The sequence below is a fragment of the Caloenas nicobarica genome, chromosome 12 (genome assembly GCF_036013445.1).
Source record: "Caloenas nicobarica isolate bCalNic1 chromosome 12, bCalNic1.hap1, whole genome shotgun sequence".
NCBI lineage: Eukaryota > Metazoa > Chordata > Aves > Columbiformes > Columbidae > Caloenas > Caloenas nicobarica.
The window spans coordinates 14,462,326-14,486,815 of NC_088256.1; the positions used below are offsets into that span (position 1 = coordinate 14,462,326).

General features: G+C 45.6%; 1 protein-coding gene across 3 annotated transcripts in view; it reads left to right on the top strand.

Annotated features, from left to right (window-relative positions):
• The window catches only part of PLS3 (plastin 3), a 54,307-nt gene that overhangs the window by 7,161 nt on the left and 22,656 nt on the right, over positions 1-24,490 (top strand). Inside the window, exon 2 of one of the 3 annotated variants that reach the window (XM_065643307.1) lies at positions 367-517. The exons of 1 other annotated variant lie outside the window; for it this stretch is intronic. The gene's annotated coding sequence lies outside the window, so the exon portion shown is untranslated. Of the gene's footprint in view, positions 1-366; positions 518-13,476; positions 13,551-24,490 lie in introns of those variants that run through there. One more of the 3 variants, XM_065643309.1, reaches the window with a different exon arrangement.

Consider the following 24,490-nt stretch of genomic DNA (forward strand, 5'->3'; position numbering starts at 1 on the left):
TAGGTCCCTTTCCTTGTGTCCCCCTGTGCCAGCTGGTCCATGGTCTCCAACGCCCTGTGCCGTGTGGCAATGTGCACATTCCTGGGGGTGAACTGGCTCCACCTGCAACATCCAGACTGTCCCCAGGGGTGCGGCAGCCTGTGCACTACTGATGTTTGGGAATCAGTATGGAAGAAATAAAATAATTATTGGTTTGACATGCATCTGAGGATGTGGGGAGCAGGACAACTGTCTGAAAGAGGAAGCTCTGGTTAGGAGTGCTGCCGATTGCTCATGTCAATCCATATGGGCCATATGTTTCTAACCAGTCTCCGTGTCTCATTTCCTTCTCTCAAATGCTTACAGCTGTTTTTCCTGCCTCTTCAGTAGGTTTTTTGTTCCTGTGAAAAGAGTGACAGCTCACAGATGCTGCTAGGAGTCTCTACTGCATAGCCGGGAAGAGAGACTGTCACTGTGACCTTCAAGAGAAGATAAGGTGTAGTGTCTCTGCAGGAGGCCTAATTTCTGATGTTTTGAAGTAAGCTTTTTTTTTTCTTTTCTTTTTAAAGCTGAAAGTAGTTTGCCATCTCATTCACGGTTTCCCCGTCACATATTGCCCTTAGTGATGGAAGTGAAAGACCAGGTAGTTGGTGCTGTCACTTAGGAGTGGAACAAGGAAGGAAGGAAGAAATGATGTTGGCCATGAACATTTTATCTAATGTTAAGAGGCATTCAGCATCCAGCCTTGCTGCTATGCTTGTAAAATTTGAGTTGAATTTCTCAGCGTTGCTTAGATGTTGGCTTTTTTCCGAAGAAGTCTAAGGCTGAAATGATAGCAGTGCTTGAGGTTCATTGTTGCTGGTCCTCCACTTAGCCTGGTGCACTGTCTTTTCTATTCTGCCCTTTTTGCATTCTGCCAAGAGAAGTAATTGCAGACTTCTGCAGTGGGGTTAATAATCCAGCTCTGATCAGGTGAAGGAGCAGCTCTAGAGATGCTGATGCCTATGCGAGTGTCTCACAGTTGACGGATGGATGGATTTTAAAAGGACATTTGAAGACAGTGAGAGAAGCTATATGTGCCCTTTTTTAGACAAATGACCTGTGTACAGCAAAGAACATGGGATAATATGGCAGAGTAAGTGGCTGTGTTGAGTTGGCTTGAATGCCAGATCGAGCCTGTAACAGCTAAAACCTAGTGGTGTGTTAATGTAGGAAGTCTGTGTGATGTTGGGTTCATTAAGGTGCTGAGAGCGTACAAAACATCTCTGCTCTTGGTTGGTCGCCTGTTGGCCTTTAACCCTAAATAAGCAAAACTTCACTTATTTTCCCATTGTCAGTTTACTTTGGTGGCTTTGCTTTGCCTTTTTTGCAATGCCAATATCACAAAAGAACAAGGTGTCCCAGCAGCTGCTGTACTGGTGTCTGAGATGGGAAACCTTGTGTAGGGTCATGGTGGTGTGTCCATGACTGGTGACTCCCAAGGGTCTCACTGCCGTGCAAGGAGCCACAGATTGGCTCTTGCTCCTGTACAAAATACACTTCTCAGCCCATGTTGTAAATGATACTTTATAAACTGCTGTAGGAAATGGAAAATAATTCTGATTCGTGTTCTTTTACAGACATGTTCTTTAGACCAAAATACACAGGATAAGTCTGGCCCTTCCCTTTATTCACTTTTCATAGCCTCCTTTGTTTTTAATTTACATATCTTTTTATTCTAAATTCCTCCCAACCCCAAAATAGAACAGACATCAGCCTGCAAGCAAAAGTTGCCAGTCTTGTGGATTATAGTGGCTTTTTGGCCTGGTTGTAGACTGAGCCCCACCCTACGTAGGCTTGGATTAAAAATAGCCTTTCTTTTCAGCAGGCTGAAAACTGTAGACAACATGTTCACATCTTGGTTTCTGGGGCACTGGCAACGACGGGAAGCCTTTCAGCTGTAAAATGCTTCAGAAAATCTGGTTTTTGCTAGTTCATCCAAAAGTGCTAAGGTGACCAGTGTCAGGGAGGTATACAGCCAAGTGTTTGGCTGCCAGCCACATAGTTATCGTAGATACTGAGTAAAATTTTAGCCATGCTTCTTGCAGGACCTGAGAGAGTTGAAAACTGTAGACCACAGGTTCTGCAGTCCAGCAGCCTGGAAAGAGCCCCTGGTCCATACTTGTAGTGGAGAGAGTTGGCTGAATGGGATGAAGAGAAGAATGGATGCTGTGTCACTGAGCTTTAGGGGTAGGAAGCAGTCAAGGCCTTTTATTGATTCGTTGAATGCCTATCTGGCTTAGGCAGTTGTTAAGAATATACTGGCAGGAGCTTTTATAGTTCATTACACGTGATGGTAACATCACAGTGCGATAGCAACATGTCTCACAGGTGACAAGAGGACCCTGAGGTTCCACTCTCTGGGGCAAGTGTTTGCAAGTGGAAGAGGTTCCTGGATACAAAGGTGCTTTCATGGAGGAAGGTTCAGCAGACTTACAGGTCACTAGCTCTAGGAAGGAAGGACAGTGCTATGGCCAGCTGAAAATGAAGGCAAGTGCTTCCTACAACTGCTCTGCTACCTGGTTGTATGGGCTTGGCAGGGAGCTGGGTGAGAAGAAAGGACATATGTGCTGCTCCGATGGCTGGGGGCCATGCATTCAAGGGGAGATAGCAATCCTGGCCTAAGAAGAAGAACCATATTTTGGGGCTACACTGGGCATTAGGCTGCCAGTTTAAGTATCAAGTGGTGTGGGGAGAAGTGCAAGGGCCAGGAGAATGCTTCTGCCCCACAGCCTCCAGCTCAGTCCTGTCTGTCCAGACCTGAGCTGCACACTCCTCCCTCTTCTCATAAACCAGGAAAGAGACATGAAGGGCAAGAGGTTGACAGCATCTGGTGTGGTGATCTCATTCTACCACTGCCTGCTGGAAAAGCCAAGCCTCAAGGCCGAGATTTTTCAGGCAAATCTAAGTGGTTGGCCATGGGATAACAAAAGGGAAGAGTCGAGTGTCTCCTTGCTCTGGGCATGTTCTCTGCCTCATGAACGTCAGCAGTTGACTTCTTGTGTTGTTCAGTTTGTTTTCCACTGTCTTTGGCCATGCTTGTGTGAGGCAGCAAGTTGTTTTACAGGGTGGTAGCAAATGCCAGCTACTCCAGCTTAGCCATAAGTCCGTGCAGTGGTTTAGGGCTGGGGTGGGAATAAATGAGCAGGGAAGTGCGATGGAAGGAGGGCAGGGAGATTCTGCACATTGCCTGTTCCGTGACTGTTTATGGCTAGCATGCCCTGTAGGCCTGGAATGGTTTACGTGACCTTGTTGATCAAATGAGTCTCTGAAATGCCTTTTTCTCTGCAGTTTTTGTAGACACCGCCTTGGCCTGTTCTGTTTCTGGTTCTTCTATTCTAGACTAGACTGTAAAAAAACATAAAAATGTGAAATATTGTCTCTCTTATAAAACCTTTGTAAACAGTCATGAAACTGGCTGTGGGAGGATACTAGAAAGATTTAGTTTCTCCCAAAGCCTAGGGACAGAGCCTTCAGCCTTTGTCTAGCTTGGTTGCCTGTTTTTACTTTAGCTGTGAATCAAGGGGCTGTTTGTTCATATCTCAAATTCTTAAAGTGGAAAAACTGACTCCTGCAGTTATGTCTTTACTACAGACATTTTTTTGCTAGAGGAAACAGAATTTTCCTTAAAAAAAAAAAAATAATGCTAGTTGGGCTGCTTTTTAAAATGGTATAGATAGAGGGACTTGAACAAAGCAATATGAACCATTGCCCACTGCAGGGCCAGGTAAAGATGGGGAAAAACCTGCAAACCACTAATTTGGGCAAAAGCATAAAGACAACAATCTGATACTCTGCAAGATGGGGCAGACTGGATAACATCCGAAGTGCTGCTGTCCCCTGTCAGTGTTTCCAGCATCAGGTGCTGAATGGGGCTGTGGTTTGGGGAGACGCTGGGACTTGCAGGAGGTGTCAGTGACCGCTGGTGCGATAGCTGGAGAGGGCTCACATCTGACGTGCTGCAGGTGATCCTGCCCCTGACCTGCGTCCCATTAGTGCAGCTCCTGCCAGAGTTTTGTTTTCTAGAACTGCTGCTGTTGCCTGGGCTCCAGATGATGGGGACACTGTCTTGCTAGAGAAAAAAGAACAAAAACCCGCAAACAAAACCTAAAAAAACCCCCACAACAAACCAAACCAAAGCAAAAAAACCCCAAAAACCCAAACCCAAACCGAACAAAACCCAAACAAACTAACAAAACCAAAACAGCAAGGACAACAACAAAAAACAAGACCAAAAACCAAACCAAAACCCAAACCCACCAAACAGATTAATTGCAGAGCTCTAGGGACATCCTTTTGGATTCCTACTGAAATTGTTATATCTCATTGAGGTGATGGGAAATGGAGCTTAAGAAAAATCCCCTTTGTTCTCCCTTGCTTTTTTTTCTCTGACCATCGACATATGAAAAGTATTTTGATACCAGAAGGAAAACAGGAAAGCATGTGATTCTGTGCTCAATTTATATATATGGGACTGATTTTTGCCAATATGTTAGGGATTAAATTAGTGCTCTCCAGAGCTGAATGCACAAGATGTTTCAAACACAGGTTGAAGACCTTGGATAACAGAAGCTTGTAGCCTCTCTGGATTAGGTAGAGGGTGATGTACAGTGGGTTGTTACCAAAAAAAGGTTGCACAGTCACCTGTGTGCTATTGACATGCCCTTCCCTGCCTGTTGTGTTGTAATCTGAAAGATATAGCTAAAGTCCTGCTTTTCTATAAGCTCTTTCCCTCAAAGTGTCTCTGCAGCTTGGCATTGCAGGAGCTGACTGGGCAAGTGAGGTGTGATCCTGCTGCTTCATACTGGAAGTACCATGTAACACTTTGCATTGTTAGTGCCAGAAATAGTGGCTGTGAGTGATACGGTTTCTGTCAATGGAGCGGTGAGATTAGTCTTTTCACTTCACGAGAGCATCCCACCTCTGAAGTACCCATTAGTTTCCAATGGCGACTGGAGCACTTCCGTTTACCACATTTGTAGCAACGCATGTGTGTCTTCCTAAATTTGATCAGGTTTGTTGTGTTTTTTTTTTTTTTTTTTTTAATGTTTGTATTGGTCTTTGCCCCAGCGATGTTGTTCATCTATGTGGTACTGTCCCAGCCCTGGCTGCAGAAGCCCATGGTGCCAGGAGTTCTGCTTGATGAGCTGTGCTCAAAATAGCAGAGGAGGGAGATTGTTGATCTGCTTCTCCCACTGTCGCTCCAGTGCTACAAGGTAGAAGGGTGTCTTGCTCTACTTTCATGAACAGTAGGGCTGAACTTGCTGCCATTGACTCTGCCCTGGTGGGAAGGACGGGGATGATGGATGAGGTCCCATGTGCTTTCACAGTTGCTGTCCTCGTTTTTCTGGCAGAGCTCAGCGCAACCCGTCCCAGCAGACGAAACTGCTGGGCAAGCATGAAAGTTCTCAGTGTGTCCAGAACACCGCTAACCAAGTGGAAACTTGAATTCAAGCTACCCATCCCTGTAATTGGCATTTATATTTTGTGAAGCAGTGCTTCAGCTGGGTCACTTGCTAAACAATGTCTGAAAGATCATAAATCCCAGGTCCTTGTTTACGCTCCCATTGCTATCTTGCTCTCCTTCCTGCTAATCAGCCAGGAAGGGTCTGTGGAGCCTTGTTTGGGTTTGGAGCAGGGCTGTGGTTTTGAGATTCCAGGATGCTGAGTCTCGTCCCAGGGACAGGCTTGGATGCTCTCCTGCCTTGGGGCCTCTGCAGCAGGACGCTAATGAGCAGCCTGATACTCCAGCCTGTTGCTGTTTTCCTTGGGTTAAAGCAGTGTTTGCCTTCTGCTACAACTGCTGAGCAGCTGCAGTACTGCGATGGTATATACATATATATATATATTCCACTATAAATACTCTATTTAAACATTTCCTTGACCCAGCATAGAACAAGTTGCTTGTCTCCAGCTGGTCACAGAAATAAAGGAAGCGAGTTCCAAAGCAATATAGCGATTAAGCTTTTTCTTCCTGAATGCTGCACAAAATGTTTTGCCTTCAAGAATGGATCGTGAGGACTTTATTTTAGGGAATGCATAGGGTGTAGTAGGTGTATGTAAAGTTATCCTGTTATGATTGCTATTGTGCAGACAAGCAGGGAGGTTGGCTCCTGTTTTTAAGAACTGTTTCTGACATAGCAACACTTTGAAGGAAGTTAATATGGAAACACATTTACAAATGCATTCATGTTTCTCAGTGCTTCTGGAAGTAATAAGCAAGTTTCTGAATCCTCATTTAGGTGAAGTTCACCTTTCTATAAGGAGAGAGGGGAAACTGGGCCTTCTGAAAACTGAAAATATTTTGAATAAGTGGCCTTAATGTCTGAGCTAAACTTTAGCCTGTTCTTTTCTGCACTGTTCGGCTGAGGTGGAGACTAAGTTTTCCTTGGGGACATGGATGGGAGGTTCCCATGCAATCCTGCCCCTGCCCTTCTGTTGCCCACCCCTTTGTAACGTTCTCGTTGATCTCATTTCCAGCTGGGCTCTTGCCACTGTTTTATATAAACCAAATGCTCAAGCAGAGGCAGCATAGTCAGACTTCTTGTTGAAAACTTGTGCTCCTGCCCAGCTCAGAAACTCCTGGAAGTTACTGTAGCTCTCCTGGATGGATGGGTATGGCAGCACCCACCCTACTTTAGTTAGATCCTTTGCTAAATGACAAGACCTTTTGTGCCTCCCTCCCACCTCCTCCTTCTCCAAGAGGTATATACCCTTTCTCTGGGTTATATAGGGTTGTTTTAGTTGGTCCGTTTGCTCCTCGTCGTCTGAAGGTCTATGCAAAGAGGTCTTGGAAAGCCAGGAGACGTAGTAAGATTCTGCCCTGCACTAATGGCCTTGAAACCCACTGTTATGCAAGAGCCTTTACAACCAGTACTGGTCAATAATTCACTTTAGTGATTAAGGCTTTGCGCATTGGGTTGATATCAGCTTGGCACATAGCAAGGTATTGCACTTCCTTTTAGTGTATTGCCCTTTGAAGTGTAGTACTTGTAGCTAATATTCTCCATCAGCATTTGGACCTCATTGGTGTAATCTGTGTTGTGGTCTTATTGCTCCCAGCTATAGATCTTCCCTTCCTACCTGAGCTGTGAAGTTGCTTCGTGCCTTCTATCAAATAGCATGCCTTGCTTAGTCTTGGCTTTATGTAGGAACCGTAAATTTTTTTTTTAATTTGGAAGGACGAGGTGGTTTTGTGGTGTGTGTTTTGGTTTTTTGTCTTTTTGGTTTTTTTTTTTTACTAATTCAAAAATTATTAAACTCAGAAGCAGCAACAGACTTGAGAGTATAAGAAGTCTGAGTCAAAGCAAAGACTGGCTTCACAGCATAGAGATCGGTCTGCTACTAGTAGCTGGTTTTTTATGGGCCGGAAAATCTGAGGCAGCTTGCTAATTAACAGTGTAATGAGCTGTATGGTGAAGATTACACCCTAGGGACCTGAAGACTATGGGTGACAACTTGCACTATATGTGTGAGTGGTAATCCAGCTTACCTCACCTTTCTGCATGCTGAAAAGAGTGCAGTAGTCACGGGAGCCCCTGTAGTTAGCCTCTCCAGTAGGTCCATCCTACAGAAGATTTTCTGTTGGGGTCTGAGACGAAAGGAGCTGTTAGAGGGGAAGCCAACAACTGCAGGCATGAGCTAAATACCAGGAAAAGCTTCAAGGTCCCTTGAGATGAGATTCTGGACTAGTTGAACACAGCTGAATTTGTAGGCCCACTTGCACAACATGAGCCACATGCCAGAATCTTCTGCCTCCAGCATCTGGCAGGATGTCCAGATGAGATACCAGCGACTCCTCAAAGATGCTGATAGGCTGGGCTAGGCGTACGGGCTGCTGCACAGGTTGGTCTGTGACTGTACCAGCTGTGCCTTGATGCCCCAGCACCTAAACCTTTCTGATAGTGGGAGGTGACCCACAGATGAGTTGTGTGGGACTGAAGAGCCACCCAGTGGCAGTCTCCCACAGCCTCCCCACCAGCCAGGAGCAGTTTGCAGCAAACTGGTCTGGACAGTGGTCAACAGTTGGCTAAATGTCTATTTGCTGTTTGGAGCGGGTGATGACTACTGTGGTATAACCTCCTCTTCTGTACAGGTGGAAGATATTTCAGCAGTCCTTGATCTCTGGTTCTGCATAATTGCTGGTCTTGCTGCAGTCCATGGATTTATTTTTCAAGCCACATCCTTTTTGCTGTTGTAATCTTATTTTACAGATTACACCAATTTTATTAGTAATCTAATAGGCTGCTTCTGTAGGCAAGTCACTGGTGGTGTTTGGCATTAGAGATAGCTCTTGTTTGCTGTTGACTTTTTAAAAATCAAAATGAGGTACAGTGCTTGGCTTTGGTAACAGTATTTATGTTTTAGTATTTGGCAAGTGAGTCTTCTCAGGGGAAAAGTCTGGCTTAAGTAGCTGAAAACTTTGCAGAGCTGTTGCTGCTGCTCATTCTGCAGAGAATTTATCATTGACAGAAAATTAAAAGGCTTATGATGAACTTGTATGAAAATATGAACCTCTTGTGAACAAATATGTACTCCTCTCATTTGTATTGTGGTACAATCTGCAGTTAAGATTGTTTTCTGCTGTCTCTTAAAACTTTTTTTCTTCCTTATATCAAAAAACCATAGTACAAAGAACTACATTCCTATTAAATTGCAGGTTTTGCAGATTAATCTGAAGTTTATTCCATGAGGATGCAGCCCACATGTATGTTTTACATTTCTCAATTATAAATGTGTCTAAACTGATGTTGTCAGAAAATGGATTAGAACAACTTCCCTGTTCAGAAATCTTGGGCAGTCACTTGTGTTCCTCAGTAGCACAATTTCAGTTATAAAGCGCTATTTCCTTGAGTAGTAACTTGCGGGCTTTTCGGTCTTAATCAACTTTCACCTCATGCTGTTGTAATTGCCTCAAAAAAAGTGTTTTCTTTGGGGTGTGATAGGTGCAAGGTGCACTTCATGATGAGTTAGGTGGAGCTGCAAAACTGGCTTAGAAATATTCTCCGCTCCAAGTTCCTTCTATCAGCTTCTGCTTTGGCTCAAAGATGACGTAGCAGGAAGGATGGGAAAGTGCCCCAGAACTGGTGCTTCCCTGCTCAGGCCTGAGACCTGTCTGCGGGGCTGACCGGAGCAAACCCTGGTGGTACTGCAAACATCTGCAGCATCTTCAGTGCTGGCTTCTGCCCTGGGAGGTGCAGTACATCTGGCAACTGCTTTTCCAGTGAAAGTACAGAAAAGGTTCCCCAGGTCATCTTTAGTTTTTCTCTCCCTTTACAAAAAACCCCACCCAACTCTGGACTCCTCATTGCCCGTGATCTCAAGGGAATAACTTTATTTATTTATTTTTTTCCACATGTCCCCTCTCCACACCCACCTTTTGTGTCTTTTGAATTTAATAAAGTGGGTGACTCAGTACTAAATATAAAGCCTGCTTCCGGCATCATCTGCCTGTGGCTCACTTCCTGGAGCTGACATCAGTGGAGCCTCCGATTTCCTTACGAAGTAGCGAGACACGAGATATCCTTTGCACGGTGTTCTGGGCATACTTGCTGACTTCTCTGGTGACTGCATGGCTCCCTGCTCTAGGCTGTGAATAACTAGTCAGTTAATTACTAAGCTGATAGCTGTTGGAGCGCAGGGTAAATCAGGCAAGTCCTCAGATCTGTGTTGCACTGCAAAAATCATACTCTGATTTGCAAGTGTTTTTTAAATAAAGACTAACTTTCCGTCCCTGCTGCATATGCGAGTTTTTTATTAAATAAGCATGAGCCTGACTAATGTCTTGCTTTCTTCCTGATGACAGGCTTGCTGAAAGAGCAGCTCAGGAAGCTTTTAGGGGGGAAATCTAGCAAAGATGGATCTTTTTTTTTCTTTAAAAACACTGATAAATTGAGGACTTAGGTCAAATGCTTGCTCCTCTGTTGTCAAATCCTTCCATAGCTGTTTACATTGATGGAATGTACTCTACAGTTGGTCACGACTGAAGGCAAAGGCAAGAAGCTTATAAAACCTCAATTTGTATTAAAAAGCACACGGGAGAGTGCTTCTATCCATCTGTGCATAATTTATCTTTAAAAGAGAATGTGGACAGAACTGGCGGAAAGGAGCATCTAGCACATGGTAAATGGTTACTGATCCCGGTCCAAAAATGGGATAGTGACTGGCCACTCAGCTTTGCTCTCTAAAGCCTTGGCTCGTAAAGTGTGGCGTTCTCTTTCTGATAGACTATTTGGGTTACCTGGTTTCTCTTCCAGCTAGTTACTCCTTTGGCCCTGTCCACTCCCTCTTCTTCTTTCAGGAGGATGCTCCCGAAAATGCTTGTTATGCGGCACCAGAGCAGGCAGAGCCAGGCAGAGGTAGGAAGCTGAGCTACCTTTGCTGATTCTGGACACCCAGCCAGCTGATGCTCTGCTGGCTCTGGGATCTCCTGGGGCTGGTGTGGCCCAGCCCAGCCCTCTGGCCATGGGGGTTTCTCTAGCATGGAGATGCTGGAGGGGCCCAACTTGTCCTACACCCCCTTGGCTGGATGGCAGTGGAGCTGGCTATATCCCAATAAACAGCTTTTTTAGGCAGAAGCTAGAGGTGCCTACAGGCGAAACTCTTCCCAAAAATCACTAGGGCTAGTATAGCATGCTCAGGGACTTGGGCATCGCCGTGGGTTTCATTAGTTGCCTTGTCATGCTAATATTGGAAGATGTAAGTCTCTTGGCATTGCTAACTAGAGGTGGAAAAGACTACTTCTGGAGTGGGCAGGAAAGCCTGGTGTCCAGGAGCAGGTGGCGGGACTCGCTGGGGAGAGCAGTGAGGCTGCACAGTCTGCTGTAGCTGAAGGCCAGCACATTGTATGCGCTCCCTTCCTGCCCCAGACCTTTGCCGAAGGGTCCATTCTTGAGGGCTAGTGGTGAGAGTGACAAGGTGACTCCTGGATTTACCCTCTCTGCTCCCCTGTCACCTGGAAGGCAGTGCCTGCCACTCCCACAGCTGTTGCTGAGTAACCTCTGGAGGGCAAATACCTGTTAGTGGCTTCCCTGTGGAACTTGGCAGATAGAACTGGGGAGGAGATGTGTCCTTGCGCAATGGTGTGCTGGAGGGATCCTGTCAGTGCTGCATGTCCTCCTCGCGTGTCATTTTCCATCCTGATGCTCCATGCAGGAGAGCAGACATCTCACCTGAGTAGAATAACTTCTGAGCATCTCGGGCGTCTTGTGCTTCCCTAAAAGGTTTTCTTAAAGACTGATACACTAGCCTGATTGTAAAACTTCCTATTTTGGAAGAGTGTGGGGAGCGATGTGTGCCCAGCCATGCTGGAGGAAGTGGGCAGGGAGTGCCCGGGGAGCTGCCTGCTCACTGCCTGCCGCCACCACACCCCAGCACAGCAAGTCTTGGGGCATGACGTGCCGATGAGTGAGTGCATGCACTGTCAAAGTGCTATTTTAGGTTTGAGTGTAATTGCAGGCTGGACCGACAGAATGGATTTGGAGTATTTGGAGAGCAGAGTGCTTTTAAAGCAAAAACTGGCTATTGTTGATATTTTGCAAATGTGGAAGATAGGTATTTCACGTGCATTGTGTGTGCACCAGTTAAACTTCTCCTCATGGTGGAGCCCCTGAGGATCTGTGCTGACTGGGGACAGTGGGTAGCAATGCTCTTTCCCTTCCCAGCAGAGGGAACAGTAGTAGCTGTTAGCCTGGTAGGATGCTTTACACTCACCTAAAAAAAAAAGAGAAGTAAGTGGGGGCTGGAAGACCCATGTGCTGGTGTTTTTTAGGTGTCTGCCTCTGCAGTGTGAACCTGCAACCTGCACACCTGCAGGTGCTGCTTTTCTATCCTAGCAACACAGATGCCAAAGACAAGGGTAGGAGGTTTTTGGTTTTTTGAGGTTTTTTTGTTTTTTTCTTTTCCTTCCCCAAATCAGACATTGCTCCTGCAATGATTCTGCTGTTGATAGAAGAAGTCACAACCTGGTTTGGGAGCTGGGCTTTGGCGCACTCTCCCCAGGACCTGTCAAGCCCCAAAGCCTCAGCACTTCCGAAACCTTACAGGATTAATTTATACTGTGCAATGCACTCACACACAGCAAAAAGTGGAGAGACTAAACTCCCTGAAGTTTATTCAGTTTTGTTGCGTGTTTGTCCCAAAACTTTGCGAACTGGATGCAGTCTCCGGTTTGGATCAGAGCAGATAGAAGGGCTCCTTGCACCAAGGAGTTGATGTGATGCTGAAGCTGGTTGCTGATGCAAGTCAGAGCAAAGTTGTTTCCCCTTAAACCCCATCTGACGCACAGGCAACATGGTCTCGGTAGAGTGCAAAAGTGTTTTTCAAGCCAATTTCTTTTAAGTGGTAGCTGCAGTTCTGCACATAAACCCCTGTGTTTTGGTTTCCATTATATTTACCTTCCCGAGGAAGCTGGCAAGTTGTGGGTTTGGGGTTGGGTGTTTTTTTGTACTTCTTTTGAAACTTTACAGCTGGAAGCTAAATTTTCAGGTGATACCCAAGAAAAGGGAATAGGCGATGACTCACTTTCCTGGCTGACATCATTTTTAAAAAGAAAAAACCAATGACCATATTGGTCAAGTATTTTTAATTTTTAGAGCAGTCATGGGTTCTTCAAATTCATCACTAGTTCAAGTATTGTGTTTATTAGTAAGTGACATTCTTTCCTTTTAGCTATGGGAGGGCCCAAGCATTATGGACTTAACAGGAATAGAAACTTCTGAAATATGTGATTATAATTTGGAAATCCCACTTGACCTTTTTGGTGATTGATTCTACTCCTGTGCATTGCATCAGCACCAACATAGTACATGATGTTTCTGTTTCTTGTGTTTTCCTGGTTGGCAGCAGATGTCTGTCTGTGTTTCCTTTAGAGCAGACACGGATTAATTGTTGAGGTAATGCAATATATTACTATATGGATCAGCTCTGAACTCTGTATTTACCACCCATTCAGACTACCTTATTTTTGAGGGAGGAAACTTGAGGTGAAAGAGCAGGCAGCATCTTCTTTCAGTGTGGACTGAGGCCGAATAGGTCTGGATCCTCATTGCTCTGTTCATGAGCTGCTGGTGACTTTAAAGACATCCATAAAATAAGTACAAAAACCAAAATCCAAACTCCATATCACTGTTTGGCTGGACAAGCTGAGAGCTAGCAATACAAAATGTGTTATTTTTTTTAATTTAAAAAAAAAGTTTGATTATCTAAAAGTTCTATATCTTACTGCCTCCTGTCCCTAAGTGTCAAACAATAAAAGAACAAAAGCTTGTTGTTGGGGGGGCATCCCCCCATCCTTGCTTCATGTGTATATGATGCTCTGAGTGTCTTGTCCCTTAGCCGTTCCTAATGCGTCTTTTTTGCCACATGACCACATCCCTTCTGTGGCTCTTGGGAAGCGACCTCCCATTTGCTGGGCGGGGATGGTGGGAGGAATGCTGGCTGTCCAGATCCCTGCCGTGGGTGTGGGAGACGCTTCAGCGCTTGGGCCGGGCGAGGGAGCGATTCGCCTTCCCTGAGAGAGGAGGAAAGGCAAGGTAAGGGTGTCAGCTGCTGCGGGCTGGCCTTGGGATGCTGCTGGCTGCTGCTCAGCGTTCTGGCTGGCTGTGTGGACGCAAGCACATGCCAGAGATTGCCCTGCCACGACTTGTTTTGCTTTTATTTTCTTCGCAAAATATCTAGTGATTCCTAACGCTGTAGCAGATAAAGGAAGATAGCTGTAGGCAGAACGAAAAGATTAAGTTTGGGTTTTAATGCGTTTTAAAGTTGGAATTTGTCTGTGCACCTGACGGAGCAGCGCATGCAAACAGAGCAGCAGCAAGTGCTGGGACTGACTTTGCATCACTGAGTATTAAACTTTTCAAGTGCGGACGGAGGGTATGCCTTCCCAGAAATCTCAGTCTGGGGCACATCTTACCCTGTCTCAGTCTGCAGCAGGCTTTTAAAAAGCAGAACTGCTTAAACTTGCATGTTGGCAATGTTAAATATTTAAAACTTTGCCTCGCAGAAAGTGTGAGGAGCTCTGAGTACTTCTGGGAAATGGCTGTAGCCTGCTGGATGTGGTGGCTTCCTAATTTTTTGGGGTCTTTTGCCTGCAGAGGCTGGGCTCTGAGTGCTGTTCTGGTGGCAATGGCATGTGGTATCACAGCCTGGCAGGAGATTTTCTCCAAACTGAAGAATTCATCTTCCTTGCTATGTTTTCTGGTGAGGGCTGGCTATACTTGATGCTGGAAGCTGGTGTAGACCCTCTCCAAAAGCTTTAGCAGTCACTCTTGGCTAAAACACTTATACAACAAGTTCTTTTGAGTGTTGGACTGAAATGCTGAATCTTTTGTGCTGAAAAACTTAGACTTAGCATGTCTGAAGACCTATAAAACGCATCATGAGGCTTCTTCATGTCCTGATTTTGTTTATACTCGAGGTGCTGCTCTGAGGTTTTGCTTAGCTATATTTTACTCCTATCCTGCATTTATTCTCCAAAACATCTGGCTATAAAGAATGATTTCTACAGCTGGTGGCCTCTCACACCCTCCTGAAATTCAGAGTAGTGATGAGGTTACCTGCTGTTTACAATGCACACATTTCTTTAACCATTACATTTGTTTTAGGGGTATCAGGCACTGGCTGAGCTGCTAAACCAAGGGAGGAGGAGGAGGCAAAATAGATTAAAGGGACCCGACGAGAAGTTAGTGCTTGGCTTCAGGAGTGCTAGATGCATCTTGGAGATCCTGCCTGGCCTTGAAACCTGCTAATCAGGGTGCATTTTGTAGAAATTATTAATGCTTGTCCAAATTTCAAGAGTCACGGAGTAGAGTTTGTCTGATCCTGGATTGGCTACTGCTACCTTTTGCTCCCTGTCGCTTCTCCCTGTAGTAAGTCAAATTATAGAGAAGTGTGGGGAACACCCTGCCGTCAGAGTAAACGTGATTTCTCTCTCATGGCAGCCTCCTGGGAGGCAAAGACAGCAGCTCTCCTGCTTTTCTAGACATTTCACACTAATCTTTGAGATTAATGTTTCTGCTTTTGTTATGGGTAGATAGGATTGGTAGCATCTTCTCTAGAGAAAATAAGTGTTGAATTTACAGGGTTTTTTTCTACTTCCAAAACCAGCTAGGACAACTATGCAACGGCACTGATTTATTGCAGTCTAGTGTTGCTTTCCTGTTCTGAATCAAATTAGTTTGACTTCTTTCCCTTTTTCCCTGGTGCTTTCTGAACAAGAATTACAGGCAGCAGGGGAAGGATGGAAAAAGGTTTTTCTTCTTTTATCAGGAGCTCTTTCTAGTAAGAGATCAGTTACTGAAATTCCTGGTTTTTAAGTGACTTTTGAAAGATAATTCCAATGCTTAGAGTATGGTTTGTAGTTTCTAGTGCTTTATTTCATATATAAGACAACATTCATCAACACACTTCTCTGAATGTTTATCATCTGGGCAGCAGTCGCCAGGCTGCCGGAATTTCAGCCCTGGTTGTGCCATTTCAGGACAGCTCTGTTTATCTTCAGACTGATAAAACAGTCTGCAAAATCACTCAACTGCAGCTGTACCTTCTAAAAGATTGCACGAAACCCACCCTCCCAAAATTAATTGCTGAAACTCCCTGTTGTCCAGCTCCCCAGAGATCGGCACCGTCGCGCTGGGTGTTTGGCTTGCAGGAGCTTGTTTGCTGGCATTGAATAAGCAGTGACTGTACCATGATTTAATTTAGGGATCGGGCTAATTCCCCAGCCTGGGCGGAGGGGAAGTTTAAGAGATTGAGTAATACTTCTTGCTTTATCATGGCATATTGAATGTCAGTTGCTTTACCTGCCAAGCAAAGGCCCTACCTGAGAGAGGAGGCTGGAGGTGCTGGGGTGATGGAGATGGGTCTGGGCTGGGTGGCCTTGACTCCCTTCAACCTTTGAAGCACTTTCTCCAGCTGCTGGGGACCAGGACACAGGCTGAGGGCTACAGCTCATCCTCGTAAGGAACTGGGCTCCTTTTGGGCTAAATATTGAGAAATCAAGAGACACGTGCTTAAAGCACATTTAGGGTAACATGCAGGTAACATGCAGGTCTCAGCAAGCAGGTTCCAGTTGCTTCTGGGGAAGAAAATCAGCACTGATTCAGACTTGTGATCCTCATTCCTTGTGGCTTATGTAGGCAGGGAACCCGTTTGCTTTCTGAGAGTCCCGTCTTAAAATCAAGGATGCCTTTTGCCAACTTCTGCAATGCCTGATAAGAGGTGGGTCCTTTCTCGAAGTCATTTATAGTTAAGAAACAGAATAAGCAGAAGGAAGTGTTTAATGCTGCTCTTTATTTAGGGAATAAGCAAGAATAAGAATTACTATAATAGCAGCATAAGAATTTCCTGAGAGGCTAGCATGATTTTTCTGTGTCTGAACTAGGAATTTAAATTTAGCCTTCTGAATCTCAGTCCATTAGCTGACATCTGACCCTTGCACCCCCTCTTTTTTTTACCTTCTCGCACTTCAGTTTAAATTACCTCTGAATGTTATTTGCTTTTGCAGGTTCTAGGCAGGATGCATGTTAAATTCTTCCTTTCCTGAGAAGTCTTGAAAGGATCACCTGTTTCATGTTGTACTAATTAGTTAATGGGGAATATTTCAGTTCTGTTTTCACTAGATGTGAAAAAATTATTGAAATTCAAAAGTGAGTTAAACCAATCTAGCAGGTTATGATCTCAAATGTGCTCTAATTTTGGAGTAGTTGCTCTGCTCAAAGCAGAGGTGTGACAAAATGCAACTTTTAGAAGTATTTGGCAAAGAGGCTTTTAAGGACTGACTCATTGGTGCCTTGAGCAGTATTTATCTGGTTTCTGCTGTGCCCTGCAGATTATAAATACTCTGTAGATACATGCGATAGAGTTGGAGCAGCAAGGAGGTCCGTACACTGTAGCTGCGAGTCTGCAGTGTGATGGATGTGTGTGACTGCAGCTGCAAGGTCTCGCAGGCAGCTGCTCTTCTCCTTGAAAATCAGCACTGCTCCTGCTTTTACTGTCCATCTAATCCACTTGGTCCTGATCTTCCGTGTCAGGAGCCTTCAGAGAAGAGTGTAGGTCTGCAGGAAGATTTCTATGCTTCTCCTTTACATTCGAGTCCCAAGTCAGTTCTACGTTTCTGTTGGTTCAGTTTCCTCATAGTAAGTGCTGGGTCATGACAGTAAGAAAGCAACTGTCTACTCTGCTCCAGGATCACATCTCACCCCTTCATGTGCATCAGTGGCAGCTCTGGCTTCTAGTCCTTCAGGTCTGATGGGGATGTGTTGGGGGAGACTGCACTGAGGACTGAGGAAGCATTTCTTTGCCTCCCATGTGCAGCTAGAGCAGAGACATTTGTGTTACTCTGAATTGTGCTCCCCTCCAGGCCTTGGGCAATTGGATATCACGTGGCTGAGCATCCTCAGCTGCTTGCTATCTTTCTGTTTTCTGTATCTGCAAGACAGAGGGAATTGTGTACTCAAATTTCTGTGTCATATCCCCAGCTTTCAGTATTCTGCATGCTACACTGAAGGACATGGCTTTCCTGGGCTTTTAGCAGGGGCCTGATTCCTGTTTGATGCTGTGAGTGAATTTAATGCTGATTTTTGTTTTTCTGTGGGTACTGGCTACAGCTGCATTCTGGGTCAGGGTGCTGAACATGCTGACCATTATCCATGCCTGACTGCACTCCAAAAAGGCCCCTTGACTGTGCAGGGGAGTCAGAGGCATGTGAATTGGCTGATGGGTCAGTGGTTGTTTTTACTAAGAGATTAAGATGATCGAAGCTAGTGAATCTGGTCCTGTCTTAAAGGGAATAAAAATGCTTTGACCAGCATGCAAAAAGTGAAAGATCAGGTTGTCTAGGGTAACAAAGTATGTTGGGGCAGCAGTTAAATTCTAAGCAGAAGGCACAGGAAAACTGGGTTGCTGTGGTTGTTCCCATACCATTGGAGTGACCCTGCCTCTGTGCAACCCAGGTGCTTGCTGGGCATCTACCCCAGCCCTGCTCAGAAAAATCTATGGCACTGTTCTACCCAGGTCTAGCTGGGAGAAATTAGGTTTTTAATCTGGACCTGCTGGATGAAAGTGCATGTCCGGAGGTAGATACCACATCGAGACATGTCTCCAAATCTGGAGAGAGCTGCTGGCAAACCAAGTGCAGTGACTAACTCCAGGATGTGTCTCTGATCCTGATGGATTTGACAGATTTTTCCCCTGCAGCAGTGGTGAGTTGTCTAACAACAGGAACAAAGTCTCACAGTCTGCTCCCAGGTGAAAATAAACATAGCAGGAAACTTGTCTCTCCCGGCATGACAGCTTCAGGGATTTGAAAGAATATAAAGCAAACCCCACTAATAGGGACTTCTGTTGACTTAGAGATGCTTAAAAAACATCAGCTGAAGGTAATCTTTATATGGGATTGGGAAGATGTGAGCAGTAAGGTGCCTGTTCAGTAGGAATTGCTATCTGTGGTCCTATGTCTTTTCCCTGTGATGCAGCAAGTGGCTCTGTAACAGCTGGTGGGCTGCACAATCAGCATGGACCAGTCAAAGTGCGTACTCTGTGTGTACTGAATGTTCTGTGTGTAAAGGCAGTAGCTTGAGGAAGCTGGAGAATTGGGAGATGAGAGGTAGTAATTTCAAATAGCAAGACAAGCTTAGAGAATTTCAGTATTAAAATTGAATTTGTGTGTAGTTGGTCCTTGGCCTGTTGAGGTGAGTTGTTTGGTGCTGCACATGGACAAAGAAAGCTGGATTAATAATGAAATAAAGCTGGATTTGGGTGATTCCTTTGCAGGTGTTACAGCTTAGTGTGGTTCAGTAGTGAAAACATTGCAGACTTTGAGAGCAGAGCTGTAGTTTCATTGGTGTTGAGCCTGATGTACACGGGGCTGGGAAAGCCTGTCTAAAGGGAAGAGCCACAGACGAGAGATGCAGCTACTTGGCCAAGTCTGGCACTGCAAAGAAATAACCTGCTCAAAGCTTTCTGTGCTCCTTTCCTCCCAAGACAGGGAAACAGCCGAGTTGATACAAACACCTCCATATTTTCCATGCATGAGTGCCACATTCATGCAAAGAGCAGCAGTGAAGTAATTTCTGGAGGACACTTGTTTGTAGCAGTGTCACACTGTTGGCGAGGCGTTAGACACCGCAGCGGTGCCATCTCTGCGTGTGGGATAGCATCTCCTAATCACTGCTCTTACCAGGATGACACCTATCGCCATGTGGAAAGACAAAAGCATGGAAAAGGTCTGGTTTCAGCCTGCGTCTCTGACCAGTGACTGTCTGGAAGGTAATTGCCAAGGAAAAGTTTATGTGTTTCCAGCAGCCTTGTGTTTGCTAATAACCACACACAACAAATGGTGCTGTCTTGGAAGAACTTGATGAAGGAAACGTTGTTTGAAACACACAAACCGATTATGAGCAGGAGAGGATGGATTGCATGATAGGTTTTCGTTTACAGGCCATCAGTCTCTAAACTTGCCTGTCTCCTCCAAAGCAGAGGTAGGTATTTATCTTGGAGGACTCCTCAGGCCAAGCCTGTGCACTGCAAGGTTTCACTTCCTTCTGTTGCTGTCAAGTTTGAAGATGTCTTTAAAACCCCAAAGGCTTCGCTTGGGCTAGACCAGAAAAAGGAGCCAGCAGAGCTGCTGGCTGCACCTGATGATGGAGTGAGGGGGGGTGCATGTGCCCTCTCCTGCCTGCAAACATTTCTAAATGCAGCTGCTGCCCATGGATGAGGGTTCCTGCATTGTCAGGAGATCCTGCAGTATCCCAATTGTCTGGAAAAGGATGCAAAGAAAACTCAGCCTTTCAGCCCTCACCGGTGACTCGCTTCCCTCACTGCTTTGCCCTGAGCAGAGTGACTGCCCAGGTTAGCCCAGCAGCTCCGGAGCTTGCACAGCCATGCTGGAATGCACGTGGTGATGATGGCCCCATGGAGAGGGTCTGTGCAGCAGTAGGGGAGAATCCCTTGCTGCAGAGGACTAGGACAGACTTTGCGGTGACCAAGATTCACACATCTTGCAAAAGGAGCCAGGGGAGTGGATGGGGCAAGGCAAGCAGGGGAGTGTGGATGGTCATTCCAAACTCTGATGTGGCTCTTGGCAGGGCCCAGCCCAACCTGCAAAACGGGGAGGAAGAGGAGGATGGGGTGAACCACAGGAAGCCTGAGGGCCAGATGCTATGTCACTGGGATTCCCTCCAAATTAGCTCCAAATTAGCGAGGCAGCTGCGTCAGTGTGCTGTGCTGCAAGCCCAGGGGCTCTGGCACTTGCCATGGCTCTTGGGGGAGACCAAGTGCTTGGCTGTCCCCCTCGTTATTCCTAAAGCAAGGCTGCTACGTGCTGAGTTAATGGTCAGAGACACAGGGTTTTGAAACATTTTTGTTAGCTAATGCTGTCTGACTTGCCTTCTCATGTCTGGAGCCTTTGTCATGAAAAGGCAGCAAAACCACAGGTTCCTCTGAAAAGGGGAAGATGTGTGGGGTGAGTCACTGCTCCAGTCCAGGCCTAGCTCTCTCTTTTTTTTTTTACTTTTAAATCAGATGGAAAAAGAACGTATTAATACCTTTTTGTTGACACTTTAATGTGTCTCTGCATTTGTCTGAGTAAACAAATTTATGCTGTTAATCAGTCAGTTGTTGAGATATTAAAACAGGATGAGTTTGGGAGGAACAGAGCATCTCGGTTTTCAAACTAACATGGAGCTGCTAAGAAAGCAAATTCTTCCATTTGGATCAGCAGTGAATTCCAACCCTGTTGCTATTGGAAGTGTTTGAGTGGCTGTTGGGAAATACTTGGTTTCTGTGTGCTTCCAAAATTGAATTAATCCTCCAGCTTTTAAGGAGATGCGCAAATACCTGAATGCTTCTCCCTCTGCCCCACCATTTTAGACCCATCCTCTGTGCAGGATGCAGCTCCCAGGACTTCCCCTCTTGGAGAAGAGTCCTGAGGACTTTTTCTCTGGGCTTGAGTGTTTTTATGTTGCTGTCTGAGCAGTTAATTCACCCAAATATCCTGCTTAGCTTTTGGCACTTGTGCTGGAAGTGCTGAGCGCCACAGTCCCTGCATCCCTCCAGTGGCAGTCGCCGCTGCAAAGCTGTGTCTCCAGGTGGCTTACAGCTGTTAAAACACATGGTCTAGGGCAGCTTTTATTTGACCTGTATTGCAGTTCTGTCTGGAGAGCAAATAAACTAACCCCGATCCAGTGACTGCAGTGTGTTTAGAAGCTATAAAACTTGTTTGCACAGAAACTTGATACAACTCCTTTCAGGGAAGGGAGTTGATATTTGAAAACCTGAGATGTACTTAAAGCAGCCCTGATCTGCAGCACAAGTGAAGTCTTCAGGGGACAGAAACGGGCTGCACTGTCTGCCAGACACTCGCTTCTGTGAAGCTGCTTTAGTGCTTTGCGTGTTACGGAGCTGCCTTGGCTTTTCTTCTGTGGGGTGAGGGAAGAGGGCAGGAGCAAAAGGGATGTGGAGCAGGAGTTGCTTCCTTAGACGCTGTGTTTATGTGTGCATTGACCTATGGACCGTTTGTCACCAGGGTGTAAAATAGGTGTGGGATCACTAGCTCACTTCTGTCTTCTCTTTTCCCCTCATTCTCTCTCTAAAATGGGTCTTTAAATGTGAGTTTGTCTCTGGCTGTCATTGCATGCCCTGGCAGAGGCTTTGCTCGTGGTAGAAGTGACTGGACGTGGTGAGGCGTGAGCAGCAGTCCTGCATCCCCACAGGGCTTCTAGTGGGGCAGCTGATGTGTGACCCCTATGCCAGTGTGATAAAAGGGCTTTTTATCTCCATGAAGACAAAGGCTCTTGTTTAAAAATGCATCTGAATGAAAAACACGATTCTCAATGCCCTAGACTCAGCTATTAAAAACAAACAAACAAAACCCCACGCAACAAAAGTCAGAAAAGCTTCCTTGCCTCCCAGCCCAGTGTACCAATGTGAGTGTAATACCCCTCCATTGCAAAAAAAAACTATATAAAATTGCTTTGGGAGCTTAGCAGTCCCTGTCAGCTTGTAACTTTGTGGCCCACTACCCTTTTCATATGCTGTTTTGTTGGTTACTTTCCCTTTTTCAGACAGCTATAACAAGGTCAGGTATCAGCTTTTTCTCTGGTTCAAATTCTCCATTTGTCCTCTCAAGCTGAGAAATAGAGAAGGAAGAAACAATATGAAAGCTGAGATAAACCTGTTTTATAGACTTGTTGACTGAGCTGACCAACATAGGTAGGGGCTGGAAGGGAAAGTTTAAGACACACAGAAACATGGTATTTCCCTGATAAAGTCGAAGAGCAGCTGCTTTTTTTTTTTTTTTTTAAAGCTGTTGGCTTATGGTGGTGTTCCATGCTCGTTTTGGTGTTAAAGATGTTAGAAATAGTGAGCAGCAAATTAAATTCCAATGAAGTGATTAGATAATGATGCTTTTGGAAATCCCTTTTTAAGAGAAATCCTCATAGTTTGAAAATGAATTGGTGCGAATGAGGATTAGGAAGAAAGCAGAATTTGTGAGAGGTTTGGCTGAACTTTTTAGTCTCATTGCTTGGCCTCTCCTGCCTGGCAGCTCATACCACCCACCTGCCAGCATAGCCAAAACTGTCTCCATTCCTGATAGTGTTCCCCAAGTGTTTCTGCCAGTTGTGAAATCTGTAGCATTCACCAAGCTTAGACAGAGCTGACTTTCCTGCTGAGCAGCTCCTTTGTCCCCTGGAAACAGCAGTCGGGTTTGGTGGCACTGATGCTCAGGCCCCTGGGACACCCGTGGGAGGGCTGTGGGGAAGGGGCTGCTGCAGGAACGGGTGTAGGTCCCAGTTTGGCAGATTGGGCATCCAGCGTGATGCGCAACACTGCACACAGCATTCCTGCCTCTTGCAAGTCAGGTCAACTAGCCTAATTTGTAATCTGTGAAACAGTATAAGAAAATTACTATTGTGCTCTTTTTTCTTTTTTCTTTTTTTTTTTCCCCTCTGTCAGTCTGGTGCAGCTTTGCAATTCCTCCTCCTGCCCCATTCTTGCAGTACAAACCCAGTGACGAAGTTGGCTGTCTTGCTGTTGGTGACTTTTACTGACTATTAAACATCTTGTTATGTCCGCTGGCAGCCCTGCAGATGCTGGGAGGTGGGGTCTGATGTGCTTTCCTCCGTGTCTCTGCAGTGACGCAACTTCTTGTTGACTTTCTCTGCTGCTGGCACCTGTCTGAGCTGCTTTCCCAGGCTGCCACACCTGCCCATCGCTCCCATCTCTAAGGACTTCATCCTTTCCGCACTGAGTGAAGTGTTACAGAAAATGAATATTTACAGCTACAGGCAAACTTGTGTTCTTAAGCTAACAAGTCCTTGTGAAGGCAGCTGGGAGCTTCAGACAAAAGAGGTTTGCTGATCAGAGCACAGGCATTTGTGAAACTGAGACTCTCATTGCTTGAACAGTGAGCCAGCCCGTCCGGGATCCTGCCTTCTGACAGTCTGTAAATCTGAATTCACCCTGAATTCCTTTTGCTTACAGAGGAGGAGGCAGCTGTGTCTGTTCCCATAGGCAGAGGAGGAACCTTTTGTTTCTCAACTTGCAGCGACTGTAGCTAACAAAAGTGGGAGCTGGAAAATCTTGGGATGCAAATCTCATTTGAAGGTGCACTGAGCTTGCTCAAATCTCCATTTTTAGAGACTGAGCTAGAGCTAGCATATGTGCTAGAATGCACTTATCAGTGCATACCTTTTAGTTCATGCACGGGGATTGTACTGTTTGCATTGTTCCATCAATTGCTGATCTCTCTTGGTCGTATTGCCCCAAGTGCCAACAGGGCACAGTCTGATGTGCTGTTGTGCATGTTGTAGGAAGGGGACATGGGCAGATCGCTGGTGTTTTCCCATCCTTATGGTGATACCTCCTGCCCAGGCTAGCTGGGTGGCACCTAACAAGTGCTTGGAAAGGAGGGTTGTAGCAGATGGGTGTAGGAACTGTACGGTTCATCCCCTCTGTTTCGTTAACACCAAGCAGATATGATCAAAGTGGGGTTTCTGCATACTTGGGGTTTGAGCATGGCTAATGCCTGCTGTTCCATGCTTACTTGTGATGTTCCCACCGTGCCTTGCTCAGTAGGGAGGAGTGGTCAGTGGCAGTGCAAGCAGCCTCTTGCTTACATGGTTTATTGAGAGACTGACTCTGGGGAAATAGGTAGGTGGTTATTCAAACAGTTTTCTTGTAGAAAAGCAGATTCTTTCCTTTTTGCAAACAAGGTCAGGTATACTACTTTGTGCAAAAAGACCTTTTCCAGGTACTGTTCAGAATCCGTATGATTTGAGTTTGGTAGCTGTGTGCTGTTGGGAGACAGAGAGGCAGACAGAGCACTCAGTATCTCTGGCATTAATATTTTAACTCTGGTTTCTGATTTTGTTCAAAGTTGTGGAAAATCGCTGGAGCTTTTCTGAACTACAGAACATACTAGTAGCAGGTACCTTAATATGTGTAGAACAGTGTAGCACATAAATACACAGAG